This window comes from Sinohyriopsis cumingii, chromosome 12 (genome assembly GCF_028554795.1).
Source record: "Sinohyriopsis cumingii isolate HCF-2022 chromosome 12, ASM2855479v2, whole genome shotgun sequence".
Classification (NCBI taxonomy): Eukaryota; Metazoa; Mollusca; class Bivalvia; order Unionida; family Unionidae; genus Sinohyriopsis; species Sinohyriopsis cumingii.
Window position 1 is genome coordinate 23,281,811 of NC_142972.1, and position 22,129 is coordinate 23,303,939.

The 22,129-nt window shown below is 33.8% G+C and overlaps 1 long non-coding RNA gene across 2 annotated transcripts; it reads left to right on the forward strand.

Annotated features, from left to right (window-relative positions):
• The first annotated feature begins 72 nt into the window (after window positions 1-72).
• LOC149786103 (uncharacterized) lies at window positions 73-21,843 on the forward strand. 2 transcript variants are annotated; one of them, XR_016424877.1, is made up of 3 exons: window positions 73-158; window positions 2,579-2,697; window positions 14,357-21,843. It is a non-coding gene; the product is annotated as an uncharacterized LOC149786103 (long non-coding RNA). The 2 variants fall into 2 exon arrangements; XR_016424876.1 differs by lacking the exon at window positions 73-158 and adding an exon at window positions 361-538.
• Window positions 21,844-22,129: the final 286 nt, after the last annotated feature.

A 22,129-nucleotide genomic window follows, 5' to 3' on the forward strand; every position in this document is an offset into this window, starting at 1 on the left:
TGCAACTAATTTACGATAACGGTAGAACACCAATCAAATCCAAGCTTTCATGATCATCGTCTGAGTTGAAAGGTCATGGGGACTAGACATGTCTATACCTCACAGAAGGCTCTAAAAGTACGGGAAAACATGTTTCTACGGGTTGACATTTTGTACATGTAAGTGACCACGGTTCTATGTATCCGTTAAGCTTGTAATTTTTCACGCAAAAATAAGCCCATGCAAATGTAATTATTCATTAGTCTCTTAAGACAGAATGGAAAAGTAGCTAAAGCATGAAATGAAACGGTACTTTTGCAATGCACACAAAAATCGATGACGTAGTACTCTAGTAGTTATAGAAAAGGTGAAAGGGTATTTGAAGCTGGGATGACATCATTTTGAGATGTTACATGTAAATATAACGTACAATCGTGATGAGTGCAATTTGTTTTGAATGATTCATGAGAGAAGAGGATTATATGGAACCTTCGTTTAGCATAGTTTGAGTAACATGTAGTCAGTTCCACTGCGTAGAGATAACGAAGTGGATAGCAAGGTGAATAAATTTATGTATTAAGTAAAAGGTTGTCATGTGCAAAACATACCATTCTTTAACAATGGTTTCTTGTGTATTCAGCGGGAAAAATTTTCTTGTTACAGTAACATAAAAATAAATGGTGTTCAATAATTTATGAATTCATCCCTTGCACTTTTGACCATTGGTAGCGTGTGAACAGCTAAACAAATCACTGCGTTATTTTTTGTAAAAGAAATTTTTGTTGATGCAGTGCCTACTTATTTTGTTTACAATTTTCATGTTGAGGTTATTCAAGATCATTACAATATTCGGCCTGGAACAACTTGTACTTAATACTGGACAATGTACTTAACGTCAAAGCCCAGCCAGACAACCAGCTTTTGGTGGAAATGTTTTAAAATAAGCTTGTTATGATTTAAAGTCGTGAAAGGGCTGTCTGATGAAATGATAGATGAAAGGCTGTCTGATAAAATGATAGATGAAAAAAATACCGTTTGGCACTCATTTTCACTTAAGTTATAAAACTCAAAATGATATATTTTCTGTAACCAAGTAGATTTGTTTCTCAAGATTTGTAGTTTGTCAACTTGACATTTTTGCTCGGCAACTAAATTGGTTGGGTAACCATTTCGTTTTAAAAGGTTTCAAGCCGAGATTGTACAGAACATATTGTGTACTAGAGACACAATTATTAGTTTTAGTAGGACTGAAATTCATTTGAACTGCAGAGAATTTTGTGAGTGCATTTTAGAGATACATGTTGGAATCAACTTAATGGATGACCATTATGTCCAAGAGTTAGGGTTTAGAAATTCTTCAGAGTTTAGATGTCATTCATTTGGGTAAACAGATTAAATTTGGAAATGAGTTTTTCAGTTACATACTGAAATAGTGCAGATGTTGAGTTATATTGTGTACAAGATTGTGCCATATTGAGAAAAAAATACACTAATTTTTCAAATCTTGTGTCTATTTTATAATCTTTTGAGTATTTTCAAATGGATATTCCATGAATATTTAAGCCAGGTGACTTCTTCCCAATCATGCGATGACATTTTTTACATCAGAGAATAAGGTATAGATTGGTAATGTATTAGTTCATTTGTACGTTCTTTGTTCATATGTTTGTGTACTACACAGTCAGTATCTCAGACCCTTATTTGCCTGCACTCATAAATATTGGTAGATGAATGCTACTCGGGGAGGGTGATTCAACAATAACAAAACTATGACCTATTTTTCACCTGTGAGTGATTTTTTTGTTCTTCAGCAGTTCATTTGTAACATCCTCATTATCTTGGATTCTAGTGTACCTCAGATAGAGTAACTCAACTATAATAAAATTGGGGCAATAAGTCAAAACATTTTTTTTTAACCTGTGTGTTCATTACACCTCTGTATCTTGTACTCAGTATCACCTTTACATGAAAATATATGTGAGTGCATCTCTAGGATACCAAAACTAGTTCATTGCGACCTAGGTTTCAAATCTGAGTGACCTCTTTATTTTCAGCATTTTATTGGTCACAAATTTAATATCATATATCTATTCCATCTGGAAATTGGTATGTGGATATCTTCTGCCTTATTAACTGACAGGATGCATATCAAGGAGGTTGATTCTGCTATAGCAAAATAGGTCACTGTAACCTAATTTTAATGTTTGCATGGCAATTTATATTTAGCAAAATATTAAACCATCATAATTTTGGACCAATTTCACCTACATATCAAAACTATGTCACTAACATAATTTTCACATTTGAGTGACAGTTGTATTTTCAGCCATGTGTTTCTCAAAAAAAATGGTATTCTATGAAGAATAGTAAAATCATAGGAAGTGAAAAAATATATTGATGTATACCTGAATGTCACAGATTTCAGTTATGGCTACAGTTGCTGACTATTTCGTCTTAGAATCATGGGTTATTGCAAATATTTGATAAATAAAATGCCATTGTTTAGGTTATATATTAGTGTTGAATTACTTTAGGTTATATATTAGTGTTGAATTACTTTAGGTTATATATTAATGTTGAATTACTTTCCCCTCCTCAGTCATACTGAAATAGGATATGGTGGATGAATGAACATGTCAATGCAGACAGCATGTACTGAAGATGGCCACAGCAAGTACTAGCAAAGCTCTAAACAATTCCATTGAAGAAACGGTCAAGGTAGGTTGCTTTCTCTATTACCTGCCCAGTACACTACTATAATAAAATATTGACTCTCTGAATACCTTTGCAGTATTATCAGTATCAAATGCTAAACTAAGTTTTCTTTCCTCATTTGGCATATTGCAAAAAAAGAAAATGAAATGGTTTTAGTTGGATTCATGTATTCAGGATAATTAATAACTGTCTTAATAACCTGAAGTCTGTTACAGTGGTATTCAAATGATTGGCACTTTAATAATCCTGAAGTCTGTTACAGTGGTATTCAAATGATTGGCACTTTAATAATCCTGAAGTCTGTTACATCGGTATTCGAATGATTGGCACTTTAATAATCCTGAAGTCTGTTACAGTGGTATTCAAATGATTGGCACTTTAATAATCCTGAAGTCTGTTACAGTGGTATTCAAATGATTGGCACTTTAATAATCCTGAAGTCTGTTACAGTGGTATTCAAATGATTGGCACTTTAATAATCCTGAAGTCTGTTACAGTGGTATTCAAATGATTGGCACTTTAATAATCCTGAAATCTGTTACATTGGTATTCAAATGATTGGCACTTTAATAACCCTGAAGTCTGTTACAGTGGTATTCGAATGATTGGCACTTTAATAATCCTGAAGTCTGTTACAGTGGTATTCAAATGATTGGCACTTTATTAACCCTGAAGTCTGTTACAGTGGTATTCAAATGATTGGCACTTTAATAACCCTGAAGTCTGTTACAGTGGTATTCAAATGATTGGCACTTTATTGTTACCATCCAGAAACAGCTTCTCATCAGAAAAGTCTCTTTTTCCGTTTCAATTTAACCATTTTAGTGTAATATTCCTGAGAGCAGTTACAACATATATACCAGGCATCTTTTTGTAGCTTGTATGCTGGTATCAGGTGATCAGATAGGAAACTAAGGACCATAAGAAATCACTAATTATCAATCTCTAACTGCTGGTCTGTCTTTGGGCAACATGTCTACAAATTTTCATCCAAATGCCAAGCATATTCTTGGATGCTACTGGTCGCATTTGCCCCTAGAACTTGAATGAATCTGCGAGCAACAAACATGGTCCATCATCTGAAACCTATTTTCCCATCTGTGATCTCATCCAATCCCACAAACAGAGGTGGTGTAAGTTCACAGACACAGAGTGACATTCATTGAAAAAGAGGGGAACATAGTTTGCATGTCACGAATTGTCTTCCCCAAAGATGCATGTGGTCTTGTGTTTGCTGGTATAGAATACTTTTTACATCCGGGTATTTTTGGGTTATTCCATATTGGGCTGTGGTGGGAACCTGGTCTTGATCAACCATACCTTCATCAAACTTCAGACCTTATTTTTATACAGTTTTATTATTTACTTAAAAAAATGATGGCCTATCATGACAGATCATAAAGCTGTATAATCATTGAAGGTCTGTCATGACAGATCACAATGCTATATAATCAGTGAGGGTCTATCATGACAGATCATACTGCTGTATAATCATTGAAGGTCTGTCATGACAGATGACAATGTTATATAATCAATGAGGGTCTATCGTAACAGATTATAATGCTGTATAATCAATAAATCTTTTCATTGAGAATCAGTTCTCTGGTAGCAGTGATTTTTCAAGACAGATTCTTATATATTACAGCAGGTCTTTTGTCAATACACATTAATTTGCTTGTGGACATTCATTAAGTATAATGGCTTGAATTTTCTATCTAAATCATGGGGCATTTAACAGTAAAGACCTAGTCATTCACCACACTGGCACTGGATGGGTCACTTCTTGTAAGGGAGATAGCAATAGTAGTTCATTGTGTCAGGAAAAACCTACCATTAAAGGAACCAAGTATGTGTATTTAAATTAATATCTCTTTATTTTTACATGTAATTGTGTGTTAGATTGAATTTTGACCAGTCCAGCTGCTTATAAATCTAAAATAAAAGGTTGGAGAAGATTTCTTTAATGGTTTTTATGCCTTAATGGAGGAAGTGTCAAAGCTTGGGTAATTGTTCTGTTAAAAAGTACTCGTACTTAAGCCATGACTTGCTATGAATCACTGGCTGGCTACATTTATTTCAGAATTGTCTTCTTTTCATCCAGTGTATTTATTTTGAGGTTTAAACTAGCACCACCTTTGTTAGAAAAATTTGTGAGCAGTGTTCTTGAGCATTTGCAAAACAAATATCAGTTTGTTTTTTTAAACTTAGAATTTTCCAGATTTTATGATCAAGTGAATCAACAAACTTAAGATTGTCAGGAGTTCCAATGGTCATTTTCATTGATTTACTTGTTTGTTTTATACCATGTTTTGTTTTAAAGCTGAACTATTCCAATATACACATGAAAGTCCATATTGTTCTGATGTTTTTACATTCATGTTTTTCATATTTCGTATTTGTGTTAGCTTTAAAAAAATCACTGCAGCACATAATAAAACTGCTATCTCAATTGCTCCTATTCGAAACAAGTACCTTTATTTGGTCTTGTACTTCTGTCATTCTGTGTGTCCATATGTCTTTCCTGAGTTTGGTGGCAAGATTGTGAAACACCCTGTGTAGTTGACTATTGTATATTGACAGTAATTATGATGATAAAGATGTTCAAACAGAAAATTTTGTGGTACTGGTATACCTAGAATTGGCAATCGAGTATGCATATATATTTAATACTGGGTGCTGGTTAATGCCATCGACTTTACAGGAGTTAATTAGGACATGATTTCATGTATTTATTTCATGTTATTTAAATGACATGTCATTTCTTGCTTAAATAAATGGAAAAGATATTTTTACTCGTATTAGCAATATCATTCAGAAGTTTCTCATGCCTCATTTTACAGTAATTTTTCTAATCAACAGAAAAAAAATGACAGAAATTCTGTTATGAGCCTATGCTCTTAGAATAAGTAACAGAAAAGAGTGAAGACAACAAGCTTTGTAAAATTTAAAAAGTAATTTATTTCCCTAGAATACCAAGTGAAAATGAGAAAAATGAACTTAGTCTTGTGAATTTTATCCAAAAATAATCCAAGAATCAAAGACACAAGTCCTAGTAATAAAAAGTCCTGAATAAAGCTCAGTTTACGTACCAAAGAGATCCATTATTGAAGGCCTGTGAAGTACTGATGTATCAACAGTCTCTTGTTGTATCACATAAATATTATTCCAGGTTTGAATTGAGTATAAATTCCAATGAATGTCTTTATCCAAGAATTTTTATCAGGGCACTTTTCTATTTCCAGAGAAAATAATCACTTGAATTCAGTAATTTGAAGCAAATAAAATTCAGCCCAAACTGGTCACAACATAATACAACTTAAAGTGCTAGATGTTAAAGCACAAATGGTAAAATCCTCACATTCACAAGATAATATAGTTCTCTGCTTGACCTAAGGTCACAATTAGCGTTTTCTAAAAAAAAACTCATTGCCTAATGAAAAATAACTTTCTAGAATGATCTAATGACCCTTGTTTACTTACAACACAATAGCCTATAAAATTCACTTAGGAATCTCCAAAGCCCTGACCCTGGTCAACATATTTACTCCTTGTTTACCTGAATAATAATCCTTATAATAAGCTCATACACATAGGGAATAATAAATCTATTATTAGTTGTTTACATAACCGAAATAAAAAAAAAATTAAAAACAAGTCAATCTGGTCAAGCAGAAATGAACTCTATTTTGGACAATGTCATGTCCAGCAAAGTTACATTACAATAACATGTAATAATTTTTTAAAAAATGAATGGACAAACAATTAAATTAAATATACATAACAATTCCCATAAAATTGTGGCTATTCTGATTGTATAGTACACAGTACTTGTGTCCTCACTCTTTACTTTAAATATTGTTTGTTTTATTAAGTGATAACTTGAAGTAGTTCCAGTCTAATTAATTAATTTCTTATTATTACTTCCCTGGTTAATTTCGAGAATAATATTGACTGTCAGAATTTTGTTTTAGACCAAGCAGTTTTTGTGTTAGTAAAAGACCATATAATGGGATAGATGTGGGCTTTATTTTTCCCACAGTTTAATCTACAGATTAGAAATATTGGAGATTACATAAAAATTCATTAAATTGGAGAATACCCTGCATAAAAAAGATTACTGAGTGATTTCATTTTGAAGGTGATGTATTAAAAAAAATCAGTCAGTCACTAATGAGGTGTAGATATTGTATGGTATACTAATTATGACTTAGACTTAGTAAGGAGGTTGCATATAGTTACCTAATAATATAAAACTGGATGTAATAAGACAAGACATATTGGTTAAACTTATTCACATGGTTTACTGAACAGAAAACTAATTAGCTATCCTGTATAGCAAATTAAAATTGACAGGTTGTCAATTAAGTGATAAGTGTCATTTGTCAGTCACAGTGTCTGATTGTTTGAAATATCTGATAGCCAATCAATATATAAAAGGTGTGAGTTTTCTCAATGACATCTAAGCTGATACCAAAGGAAATGGGTAGCTCAGTTTCTATTGTTGTGGGGCCTCGTTTCAAGAAAAGGGGTAGCTCGTTTTCTATTGTTGTGGGGCCTCAGTTTCAAGAAAAGGGGTAGCTCATTTTCTATTGTTGTGGGGCCTCATTTACAAGAAAAGGGGTAGCTCATTTTCTATTGTTCTGGGGCCACAGAGTTTCAAGTAGCTGAACATTTTTTCTTCTGATCTTTCAAATAACATGCTTACTAATGACATCAAGATTCCGGTATAAATTTATATATAGTTTGTCACATTATTGTGATGATGAGTAAGCCTTAGTAAGGTGATGATACTGAAATTTGGAAATCTTACTGTTGGATGTATGAAAGTGTGGTGGAGTAGATTCTGTGATTTTCTTTTTAGAATTAAAGTTGTTTATTACCATATGTACTTATTTATATGTTCAGTAAAATTGCAAACAACAATGATCCTGTTCTGTCATATCATAATGTGCCTGCAGATTACAGTTTATATTGTTTTTTCTACTGATTATTCCTAACAAACTACACAGAACCAGATCTACTGGTACTTTATGCAATGGACAATCTGGATCTGGGCAGTTTATAGTTGGAGTTGTCCTATAAGCAAGTACATGTGGTAATTACCTGGTTTGCCTGTTGGTGCTAATAATAACCTTATATCATGTTTTATGTTAGATGGTCTCACAATAATAAAATAAGTATCTCTATAAAGTCAGACATTTATTTACATGTCTGTCACTTCACCTACTTTTTTACCTGTTCACTTACACCTCTGTCATTAGCACCAGTTAGTGCTCAGGTGTTCTGTACAAGTTGCAAGGCTGATTTTGAACAGATTTCTACGACCCAATCAATTCCAACAAAGTCAACCTTACACTTTTAAGCTGTAGTACTAAGTGGTTTTTGTTGATTGCCAGAGAGATGTCTTGAGGCATAATTTGGTTTAAAAAAGTTATTTATTCAACATTATGTCAGCCTTGTCAAATAATTAACAAGTGGTTGTATCCTTAGGGATTGTTGTTTATAATGCAGAAATTTCATCCTAATTTGTTGATTCATTAACAAACTAGAGATTAGTGGTTAATGGCATTGTAAGGGATTAGTGTCATGACCATAAGATGTGCCCACAAAGCAATCTTAATCACACATTCTTCCGTATCAAATATATTAAATAAATTGTGGCAAAGAAATAGTGCTATCTGGAATAACTCACTTTTAAGCATGTCATTGAATCTTCTTTCTGCATCAGGCGCAGGAATAGAACAGAACCTTTTTTTATATTGAAATTTCCTGGCACAAACAGGTGGCATATGAGCTGGTGTAGAGAGTTACTCATCCTTTTCAGGTACAAAGAGATATATGACAAAATGGGGTATGCATTACTATTGTATGATGTATACTTAATGTAAACAGTATAGTATAAAGAATAAATTTTGCAGTGTCTTACATGTATACACTGTACTTGTATACATGTAGCTGTGACCGCTTCAGTGATTAGAGCAGGAAGTCGTGGGTTCGAACCATTGCCGAGTCATACCAAAGACTTCTAAAAAAGGTACTAACAGCTGCTTCGCTAGGCTCTCAGCATTAAGAGGTTAGTGTTAGGACTGGTTGGCCTAGTTTCAGAATAATGTGACTGGGTGGGACATCATGCTGCATGTCTGCGACGTAATGCCCCAGTGCTAGACATCACTTTAAACTGCCACACTGCAGACATCGTAGCAATATGACTGGAAAATGATTAAAGCTATGTTAAAAATCTAAATCACACACACACACATGTACCTGTACCCATATGCATACCTGTTCCTAATTTAATGATTCTGCAACTTTCAGAGCTTGATGGTTATCTTTTGATGCATGGTACTACAGATCAGATCCGTCATTTAAAATAAATATGTTTCTAATATGTTCAAACCATTTATAAATAATGCCTGAATGTATATCACTCAGCATGAGTTTGTATCATTTTTGGGAAATTTTGTAGTAATACAAAATTATACATGTATTTATTATTGAGCTCAAACACCAATCATGTAACATTTGATATAATTGTCATTTGGTTTCCTTCTTTGTTCTAAATACAGAAAACTAACCTATGTGCTCTTTCTAAGTTTGTTATATATCACAGGAATTCAAGGTGAACATTTTCACTAAGCTGTGTATTTTTTAAACCCTCAAACTTTACATCCCATACAGCAATATAGATAAAACTGATTGATTGAACAGTTGTAACTGTAAATCGATTCAAATCTGCAAGTTGTGTCTTCCACAAAGATACTTGACTTTTGCATGTTCAACATTGTGGTTTATGGCTTTCAAAAATTGTCAGTTTGTGGAAAAAATAGTACCTAGGTATTTCAATTCCTCATAAATTATAATGGTACTAAAGCCCAATTTAAATTTTAACCGAGTACAATCACACAATCCAAAATTGAATAATTTTTCAATTGTCATTCAGCTTCCAAAATTTTTGTTCACTTAAAGAAACATTAAGATTTTCTTTGAATGAGTCTGCATCAGCTCCAAATGTGACATTGCCTTTTCCATGTAGTGTCAGGACCTTCTCCATGTAGTGTTAGGACCTTCTCCATGTAGTGTTAGGATCTTCTCCATGTGGTGTTAGAACCTTCCCCATGTAGTGTTAGGACCTTCCCCATGTAGTGTTAGGACCAGACCTTCTCCATGTAGTGTTAGGATCTTCTCCATGTAGTGTTAGGACCTTCCCCATGTAGTGTTAGGACCAGACCTTTTCCATGTAGTACCTTCTCCACGTAGTGTCAGGACCTTCTCCATGTAGTGTTAGGACCTTCCCCATGTAGTGTTAGGACCTTCTCCATGTAGTGTCAGGACCTTCTCCATGTAGTGTTAGGACCTTCTCCATGTAGTGTTAGGATCTTCTCCATGTGGTGTTAGAACCTTCCCCATGTAGTGTTAGGACCTTCCCCATGTAGTGTTAGGACCAGACCTTCTCCATGTAGTGTTAGGATCTTCTCCATGTAGTGTTAGGACCTTCCCCATGTAGTGTTGGGACCAGACCTTCTCCATGTAGTACCTTCTCCACGTAGTGTCAGGACCTTCTCCATGTAGTGTTAGGACCTTCCCCATGTAGTGTTAGGACCTTCCCCATGTAGTGTTAGGATCTTCTCCATGTGGTGTTAGAACATTCCCCATGTAGTGTTAGGAACGAGACCTTCTCCATGTAGTGTTAGGACCAGACCTTCTCCATGTAGTGTTAGGACCAGACCTTCTCCATGTAGTGTTAGGACCAGACCTTCTCCATGTAGTGTTAGGACCTTCTCCGTGTAGTGTTAGGACCTTCTCCATGTAGTGTTAGAACCTTCTCCATGTAGTGTTAGGACCTTCTCCATGTAGTGTTAGGACCTTTTCCATGTAGTGTTAGAACCTTCTCCGTGTAGTGTTAGGACCTTCTTCATGTAGTGTTAGAACCTTCTCCGTGTAGTGTTAGGACCTTCTGCATGTAGTGTCAGGACCTTCTCCATGTAGTGTTAGAACCTTTTCCATGTAGTGTTAGGACCTTCTCCGTGTAGTGTTAGGACCTTTTGGTCTTAAATTAAGTATGAAATGTAGAAAAGCAACAAGTTTTGTTAAAATTAACAAATAATTTATTTCTTTAAGTCACAAAGTGAAAATTTGAGAGGAACTTGACGTATTGTGAATTAAATACCAAATAATTCTAAAACGTCTATCACAAGTCCAAAAATGTAGTGTTCAAATGAATTACATTCCTGAATGTGTTGATGTACCACTAGTCTTGAAATGAGCTTGTGTACCAATAGTATTAATGTATCGCAGCGATGTGATAATATGTGATTTAATATTGAGTACTCAGCATGAAATCCATCTTGGTTTTTTTTTATACTATTTTGTGATGGTTTATAAAATTTTGATTCATGAGTACATGTTAATGGTTGTTGTTGTTGTTGTTCTAGGGTTTAACGCCATTTTTCAGCACAAGATAGGCTATACATGGCGGCCAGTATAACTGGTGGAGGAAGAACCCTGGAAAACCCAGGGAAGAACCACCGACCCACGAGAAGCTACTGACAGGCTTTCCCATGTACCCACCATGTTAGTGGTAAATGACTTACTAAAACAGCTAAGGATAGTAAGGAGATTGTGTCAGTACCTTGTGCCTTCTTGAGATTCACTTTCTTCTGTGTAGCAGAATCTCTTTGTACCTTTAAGTTCCGAGTCCCTCAGCTTACAGATATGTGTACCTTGGACAGTTTATAACAAGAGAATACTTGCAATTCTCTGGAACTAACTTCTTGCCTTCCAACATAAACTTTGACTAAACTTTCAAGAGAAAATATGCAAAACATTGAATTTCATCAGGGAAAAACACACCCTTTATTTAGCTTGCTGTAGTAAATCAGGATTAAATTTATCTAACTGCTGAAAGTTAACACACCCATTAAAGTTAGAATAATTTTCTCTATTCTACCTTTATTAATAACTCTTTCTTGAAAATCTCATTTTATGACACTAGTTATAAATGGCACAAAATTGTCTTAGGATCAACTATGACATTTTTCCGCTACTTATAGTCCAGTTCCCTAGCCTGTCCATCTGTCGCACCATTATCCCAATGGTTTCTAATTAAAAATCAATCATTCCCCAGATATGGGAGGTTAAATCATTGCAGTTTAGTTATTTGTTACACTATCTAGACCATTAGTGGATTTAATTTACTTTGTGTCACACTGACCACAGCAAGATTCACACTATTACAGCAAAATTCACACAGATTCACACTATTACAGCAAAATTCACACTATTACAGTAATGTTTCCAATTTTTATATCACACACACACACGTATTGACATTTTCTGTTTATCAAATTTATATCTAAATTTTTCTTTATACTGCATGGATTTTCTTGTTATTCTGAAATTCATTATTTTTTCCAAGAGAGAGAATTAAGATTTTCCAGAATACATGCTTTTCTTTACTGTGTGTGCAGCAACATAATATGTGTGTAAATAATACAAATAATAGAGGGACAAAGAATAATTTCCATACAGCTAATTGTGTTGCCTCTTTAAATAAAGTCATTATTATTATTATCTCATTTAGTTTTGGTATTGTTTGTAATTTTGTACGTCACTGAGTAAGTAACTGCAGCGGCATACTGGGTGTAGTTTTGAATCCTACCATTGGATCATCTCAGGTCAGCTACCATGGTGTGTACTTGGGCAAGGCACTTTTTCAGATTGCCTTGGCACTAAATAACCTACTTGGATTGCTGGGTAATAAATCACCAAACCAATCATCATTGATCATCTTATGAACACATCGACATGTACATGTAACTGTGAATTTTAACCAGACTTTGAACTGATTTTATTGTCCATGGTCTGGATTTGAGCTGTGTTGGCTTTTGAGCATGATAAGAAAAGTATGAATGGATATTTTATTAGATTGAGTTTGTGGATATATCTGAAGAACATCTTGAGTTACGCCACTTAAATAACTTTGTTATTTAAAAACAATTTAAAACTCAACTTAGCATATTGATATTTTTTGACAATGTCTGAGGTCAGCAGTCTTGTGTCCACGATATCAGATTCATTCTAAAGTCCATGACAGAGAATTTGATGCTGCACTTGCAAGCATTATGTGAAATGCTAACACAAGAATGTAAAAAAATATTTTTGTTAGCAAATGGTATGTTGAAGTTTATCAAGAATATTAGAATGGTTTGAATACACAGCAGTAAAAATGAATAAAAGACATCAAAATGGATTTTTTTCTGGATTCCTGGAGATTCTTCATGGCTAGTAGACCATGAGTTCCTTTGAGACGCTCTTGTTCTGAGCCTTACCATTGGATGAATCATGTATTAGACTGGTTACCTGTAGGCTGCAAACCAATACATATCACAGACTGGTATCTTGCAAGATCTTAATCTCCTGACAATTTAGTCATTGATGCCATTCATGCACAAGTGATTTCATTTTGATTTATAATTAGTTGGGAAACTTCCCTCAAAACACAAATGAGGTTGGTAGCTTCATATGGCATGGTCCATAATGGGGAAACAAATATCGAATGTGATGGAACCAAACCTGGCACATATAAAGATGACAGCATAATACAGGGAGCAGACATGTCGCAATTGAAAATGGATTATATCATCAATTAAATTGCATCTGCCAAATGTTTTTAGTATTAAATTTTGTATACAATTGTAAATTAGAAACTTAAGTTATTGCCTTATGATTTTGAAGGTTTTAAGATATTAAACAGTTTGCATTTTTCACTTGCTGGTTCTGAATTTTTTGTTACAAATGTGATCATTGTAGTTGCAATTTGGAGTCCTATTTTGCATTAGGCAATAAAGAAAAATGTGTTTTCTGTTAGCCGACCATTCCTGTTTGTATTTTTTTATGACCCAAGTACTTTTTCCTGTAGGGAATATTGAAAAAATTTAAAGCCATGAAATTGATTAGTGCATCTAACTGAGCCAGTTTTACCCAGTACTTGAAGTGCTTATTACATTAAATATACTAATCATTATAATATAGATAATGTTTATAAAAAAATTACCTACCTACCTACCCAAACTTTCTAACCAGTGCAATAGGAAACATGCATATTTTTTGGGTGGTGGTGGGGGCCTTATGTTACTCATGAGTAAACAAATTTGACAACTAGTTTGATAAAATTATTAGCAAAGGTTAGTGATATACATTGCCAACATAATTATCAACTGAGAGGTGCATTGCTTGCATTGCCAAGATAATCATCAGTTGAGATCTGTCTTGTGGCTATTGCCCAAAATAATCATCAGTTGAGATCTGTCTTGTAGCTATTGCCCAAAATTGGCAGTATTTTGATTATATAAATTACATAAACGGAAGACATTGCATCGTTTAAAGTTGTGACTTTGATATGTATTGTATAATGAAGGATTTAATGATGTAAAGCTTTCTTGTTAATCAGTGTGAACTTTATATGGGAAAATTTACTATGACATGAAGAACAAAGATAAAGGGACATTTTGTCACTGAATGGGTTAAAAGTCTGGCAGGCAAAGTCTACTTTTGAGCAAATAAACCTTGATTTTATCAATTTTAGAAGAAATTGCACAATAAGTTATCAAGCGTCTTTATGTTGTCTTTTTTAATTCATTTTTTGTTTCATTTTGTTTTTCAGATTCTGCATGACTGCAGCATGTCAGATTGTTTACATTTTGGAGATGTCAAATTTGTTTTCTTTTTTTATGTTATTGAAGATTAACATTAGACATTATGCCTTGTTTGTTGAACATTTTATGTTTTTATCAGTAATGCTCATTTTGAACAATTTATTAGTTTTTTTGTCAATAATGTTTATTTTTGAACATTTACTTTGTTTTTATCAATAATGCTGGCTTTGCTTGAACTCTTGTCATGAATGAAATCAATAAAATTTGAATGTTATTCTGTCATATGTAATGAAAATCATCCTTGTTTATTTCAAGATTTCTTTATTGTTATATAGTAGTTTGTGTGTGCAGCTGCAATTTCCAGTGTATAAGTTCTATACAGTTTCACCTATTGACCATGTGTAGTATTTGCATTTAGTGTGCATCTTGGAATAATTCCAGTAATTTTACAGTTACTGCCACCAAATGCATATTGAGTATCAAACTTAGGATAGCTGTATAAAATGCACCAAGACTGGACTGATGTGACCTAATTTCTAAGATTTATTCAAATTTTCAAAAAATATTGTGCCCATCCTTTGATTACAGGCTATAACTCATATAATATTGAATCCATTGATATAAAATTTGAATGGTGTTTTCATCAATTCATCTGTGGTGTGTGCCCAAACTGGGTCACATTGACTTACTTCCAGGATTGTTAAAAAATGATAAATTGTGTCCCATGCTGTAATTTCAAATCCTTTTTACTAATTGCATAAAATTCACAGCATGGGTTCATCATGGGGATGGACATGTCATGTACCACAAACAAGTTGACTGTAACCATCTTTTTAGGCTTTAATATTTCACAAGGTAGTAGATTGATGTTTGAGATACCCCAGGAAGCTTTGTTTATCATTATCTAGAAGGTGATCGACCATGGTGTTGCCTGGATTGAGTAAATATTAAAATAAAATGTGAAATTAATAGGTGGAACAAGAGAGATCTGAGCAGGGATATAGAATAAAATAACATGAGATAAAATATAACAATTTAATCCATTACATGAATAATATGAAATTGAACATGACATATGAATGATTCACTTTTTCTCAGAAAAAGAGTTTCAAAAATATATGCAAATATCATTTAGCCGTTCTGTTACACCAATAAAACAAATTTCATTGTATACTTGAGTGTCCGATTGAACTCAAATTGCTGCATGTCAGCATCACCTGGTCGCTTTCAGTCTTTTCCAAATCACTGTTGGTGTAGCTGTATGTGTTCTCTCTCTCTCTCCATTCCTTGTGTCACCAATCATCTAGGTTGAAGACTGCACTCATTTCCGCTGTCAGTACAGGTATGGAGCTAATTTTTCCTTCAAATAAAAATATAATACCCAGCCTAAATACATGTCAGATTGTTTTCTTTTCCTGGGATCAAACAATATTCTCACTTTCTTTTATGTCAGATATAGTCTTTTGAAACTCTATAAAACTAAGCTATGGTCATTTTACAATCTGAGACTGATACACACACCCTACCCTAATAAATTAATGTCTTTTTAGCGTCTTTTCACATTTTTAACTGGAAAGTAGACAAACATCACATCCTGCTGTAGGCTGTACATTACTAGGTGACTGTGTAAGTCAGTACACATTCCTAGTGCTAACACCTTCAATTCTCAGTGTAACTTAATTAAACAAGCAAATTAATGGAATTCACTCCTGGTCCAAACTACACTACTTTGCTGATTAGCTGTTCATTGACATAGGCATAGATAAATCAATTCATAGCATACGTGTTTCAAATCATTGAAGACAGATAATTTACTTCTCATAATTCATATCAGAAGAAATGCATGAAATTTATACAACACATCATTTGTGTTATATGTGAACAAAGTAATTCAAACAAATTCATATCATACATGAGTCATATAACATTTGAGATAAAGGCATGTAAACCCTTAACTTCTGAAGTATGAATTTAAAATGAATAAATTCAACAAATAATTACAGTCTTACATCAGCAAACAAATTGAATGGAATTGAGACACTACCTTTTTATGCCTTCCCAAACCCTTGCTTGCTTATTATTAATAATAATAATAATGAGGACTTTGTATAGTGCCTAATCTTTAGAAGCTCTAAGCACTGTACAACATTAGACAACACCTATAAGATAAAAAACATATATAATGATATGATCACAAACACAATGAAATTAGAAAACATAGAAAAAAAACATGCTGAGAATATTTAAGGTAGGAAACATTATTAGGTCTTTACGTTTGTTCTTGCAGTCGAAATAAGTAAGTATTGAGAGCACTTTTGAATGCGATCACTGTGCCTTTGTGTCTGAGTTCAGTGGGCAATTCATTCCATGTTGCTGGGCCCTGGTATGTGAAAGAGCGCTGTCCATATGACTTGTTTTCATAGTGGGAATAATGAGTATACGATTGTCAGAAGAGGAGCGTAAGTATCTTGCTGGTGTGTACACATGGGTGAGGTCAGATATGTATGTTGGACTAGAGTCCGACAGTGAAACATAGCACAGAGAACAAATTTTGTGTTTGATTAGAGAATTCCATCTGTCTCTTCTTTGGTTCCAGGTGTCCCAAATTTCCAGACCCATGTCCCTTGGATGATTTATTTAATGAGAATAGTACTTGTTACTGAGCTTGTAGCCACCTTCCCCTTTTAGCAGAAAAACTCAGACTGGCTAATATTGCAAGGGAGATAACTTTAAAACCTTGAATTTTGTCTGGAAAACAGTCATCCTCTTGTTTGGTTTAGCCAATCAGGATCACTTTCTCTAACCACCAAAATTGTAACACTCCATGGAAATCAGAATAATCCTCTCTAGTATGGTTTTATTAGGAACTATTCTGGAAAATACAATTTAATGACACCTGTTTCAAATGGCCCACTGTTTCCTAGAATTTTTGCTCTGTTTTTTTTTTAACCTTGTCATTCCCCACACTTAACCCTACATTGATATATCTGTCAGACCATTATCAAATGGACTCAAATTAAAATTCAGTTCATGCACCCAAACAGATGAGATCTCATCCCTCACAGTCAGCTTATTTTTTATTGTGAGTCTAGCCCATGCATCAGGCATAATGTTTACATGTCATGCTGACCACAACTGAATGTAATGTGAAATTATCTTCGCAAAATTTTGCAACATTATATAATAAAATTTGCATGTACAGTCTGCAACTTCGATACTGCTTAATTATGGTGTGTGTGATCAAAGGCAGACATACATTTTTAAATTAGCAATTAATGAACAATTACAACAATTAGCAAAAGAGTGCCATTTCCTTAATGTGCATGACATTGTTCTCCCAGATTGAACAAGAAATAGGTCATAGAGGACAATGAGGGATTCACGGTCATTTAAAAAGTGGATTAACAGACTTAAAAGATAAATTAAACTAACTGTTACTGACCCTTCTGATTACCTCTGTTCCCTGCTAATACAATTACACTCCTCATTTTGGGGCCCCGAGTGGCCGAGTGGTCTAAAGCGCTCTCTGTCACGGATCACTGCCATCTCACCTCTGTCTGCTTGTGTTCGAGTCTCGGGCTCGGCCAATGTGGATATGTGAGAAAGCTTGCCGGTAGCTTCTCGTGGGTCGGTGGTTCTTTCTGGGGTTTTCCCAGGTTCTTCCTCCACCATTAATACTGGCCGCCATGTATAGCCTATCTTGTGCTGAAAAAGGGCGTTAAACCATATAACAACAACAACAACAACAACACTCCTCATTTTGGAATTTACCATGCTGAGCAATGCTCATTAATACAAAATGGTTAATTACCAAGGATGGTATTCCCAAGTCGTTCAGGGAATGCTTGTTTTACATGCACTATTTCATGTTGCTGATTGTAATTACTTTGAAGACTGTCTATAGTTTTGCTTGCTTGGTTTCCCCGTACCAGTTTAATTGTTTGGGTAGTTTATTTTGTGCCCGAACGAACCCTTCCAAAATAATATTGCAACTAAATATGTGTATGTTCTTATTTGTTTATTGCAGCTACTTTTAACCAACAAATATGCTTTTTAGGTGGATTAAGATGTTACACACCCTCAGATTAGGTTGCTATTACCTTGTGTTTATGGGTAATTGAATGCTCGTAAAAATACTGAGTTGATCCACAGGAATGGGGCACTCATGTGAGGCCTTTGTCACTAAAAACTCATTTCACAGCTGATTTAATAATACAAATTCGCATACCCAGAAAATACTTTAAGAAATATATCTTGAGATTTACAATTTATTTTTGAATATTTTATATTATTTTTATCATGTTTATCGCCTTTGCTCAATGTTCAACTAAATAGCAAAAGTCTGTGAACATAACATGACCAGAATCCTTGAAAGAACATACACAATTCAAAATACCTGTGCCTTAATGAAGACTAGGTATAATTTGTTCCTTTTTTTTAAATTTGACCTGATTTCACTGTGTAGGCTGTTGATGTGTATGGAGTAAGATGCAGATGTTTACATTTGAATAAGATTGGTAGTTACATGGCTTGTCATTTTATCTGGGGAGGGTCAAACTTCATGGGGTTTATCAGTGATTTTGGTTGATGTTCTTCCAGACTAGGTAGGTATAAGTGTCAAAACTATATAGATGTACCATATATACTAGCATATAAACTGAGTCCTCTGCAAACAACATGACCTTGATCTGCTATTGCATAATGTGTCTGCAGATCAGGGTCTGTGTTCCTTGTTCTAATCATTATTCAAAATAATTGCATAGGCCCAGATATGTTGGCACACAATGCAGTCTGGGTCTGTGCAGTTTGTAGTTGTACAAGCAAGTATATATAACATTTATTATGACTAGGTAGGGATAGTGGAAGGTTTAGTTAAGTACTGTTATATACTGCATGTAGTCTACCCAAAAGTAAAACAAAGTCTTTCCACATGTGTGTACTTCATTTTTTTTGACAAATTTTTGACTTTTAGAAAGAGTCAATTTCCATTCACCATTACAGCCACTTTAAAAGACATATTTAAAGTTCCTCACATCCATAAATTGTGGTCATAAGAAATGTTAAATCAGCTTTTGGTGCATTTCTGACCAGTGTCCAGTCATTGCCTAAGGATGTTTGATAAATAATGGGCCAAGTTTATGTCCTTTTTTTTTTAGTAAAAGCTAAAACAACAATGATCTCTTTTCCATTCCTTTCAAAAGTTGTTCACATCTGGGTTTTTTTATTATATAAAAGAAAACATTTTATGTAGAATACACAATTTCTCTTTTATAAATAAGTGTTGTTAAGAGGTTTTTTTACATTTTTCTTATGTATTATTGTATATAATTTCAAGAATGTAGATAATTTTGACGTTGCACCCTGGTATTGAAATTTACATTTCTTACTGGACCGTTAACAGATAGATCCAATTTGTGTCACATGACTACTGTGTTATTTAGGTTAATACAACACTATTGTAATTGTTCCATTGATAACATCAAATATAACTCCTGATGTCAGAAATCATGTCAAGACAATACAAAAGGCAAGAGCTTGACAACAGTGGCATTTGAGAGTACGAAAGAGTTATTGAACGATACTTTTTGTATGATTTCATCAGATAAAACCAATATCTTGTTTAATGATATAAAATCTTAGATATGTGCTCATTTCAAATGAAATATTTAAAACTTGTCTTAAAAGTTTTACATTTTTTAACCTTTTGCTTGCTGATGTGGATATAAACTTTTACAATTCTGCCATGATGCCCAATCTTTAAGATCACCTTGATGTAAAATAATTGAGGTTTAATTGTGCACTGTATCCATCTTATTACATATGTGGAGCATCATGTTTTGTGTTGTCTGTCCGAATTAACCATATTAAAGTTCTACTAAAAGACCAATCTGAGCAAAATTTGACAGACCATTCTGGTATAAAGACCAGTCTGAGAAAAATTTGACAGACCATTCTGGTATAAAGAACATTCTGAGCATAATTTGACAGACTATTCTGGTATAAAGACCAGTCTGAGCAAAATTTGACAGACCATTCTGGTATAAAGATCATGGCTGCCGTTGCTATATAAAAAATACAACGTTTAAAAAACTTCTAAAAACAACTCCACTCAAGAGAATTGACTAAATTTGATGAAAAGCATGAAGGCCTTTTCAGTTTTTTTTGGTGTAATTTAGGCCCATCAATTTGATTCAGTTGCTGCTTTTTTTCCATCAAATTTGGCAGAAAATATTCTTTCATAAATGTGTTTATATTTCAAAAAGTGCTCAAGAGATTTTAACAGAAAGCATATTAACATGAATGTCTTTCAGTTTTACACAAATAATGGTAATCCTTTGTTCTTTATGGTCATTGTTACTAAAAATATAAAAACCTATAAAATATTTCTTCTTAAAAGCCAATCAGAGGAAGTTGACCAAATTTAAGAGAAAGCTTTCTGGCTTAAGGTCTTTTAAGTTGGCACTAGTGATGCTGGTCTACCATCTACTATGGCTGGTAACTTTAAATAACCGGAAAGCATCGTATCAATCCATATTACTTTGCCATACAATAGGTAGATGACAGTCAGGTTAACAATCTCAGGCCCACCTGAGCCTATTTGTGTCCTGAATATCTATCACAGCTGAAAATATTGCAAGCTGAGAGATTAATTATGGTAAAACACAATCAGTTATTGGGTACATAATTATAAGGGCAGTATTTTGCTAATGTACTTACCCAGTTTCTTTATGCCAATTGTATTTCTTAAATGTGGAGATAAATACTAATATTTTTCCAATTAATTGTGTGGCCACCCTGTCAGTGGAATTTAAAATGCTGTGTGTTTCATTCAAAGGGCTTTTTCTATGGTGAGCTTATAAAAAGTAGAAATAAAAGAAGTACAGTTTCATTGTATTAAGTTTACATTCATATTCTAAGGATAGATGAGTATAGTTGGATAATAGTATGGTGCTTCCTTCTTATCTAGGATCTCATTAGACCCTTAGGGGCCATAACTAAGTTTAACAAATTTACATCACACTGTAAGTTATATGTAACCTTGACAGTCACTTGCTATGGGGAATGGTTTGATTGGCAGCAATGATCAGTTTGATCTATCTGGCCAAGTCAAATTTCCCTCCAATTTCTTTCATGTACAGTTTTAGGGATAATATTGACCTTTGTTCCAAAATATAAAGACCCCATGGGGCTTGTTTTGTGTATGGGTTCATTAGTCATAATGACTAACATAGTCACAGGTGAATGATTTTTACAGGTAAATCACCTAATAGTGGAGAGGGCCATGAACAGGGTTGTGAGACTGGGAATATGTTTAAAATAACGTGCATTACATTGGGATAGTCAATAATAATTTCATTGTTATTTTCTATCACTTAGTTATTTTTTTAATAATGCTTGCTGTATTTGCATTATTTGTTACATTTAAGACCATGTTAAAATGTGGCCATAATAATTGTTTGGAGAGCTTTTAAGAATAAATAAAACAATTTACATAAAAATTCATAACAGTATTTTGTTATTATTCAACATATATATATGTGTGTGTGTGTGTGTGTGTGTGTGTGTGCACTTTTTAATTTTTATTTTACCTTTTGTCATTTATCTTTTAGGAATACACTATATTTTCCTTAGAAATGCTTATGTCTCTGAGGACGTTAAAAGTTGTTACTTTTGCCATTTTTACTACGAAACTTTAACTTGGCACTATATATCCATGAATGCTCTTAAACTCTAAACATACATGTATGCATACACAAAGAGATCTCCCGTGTTCAGAAAAC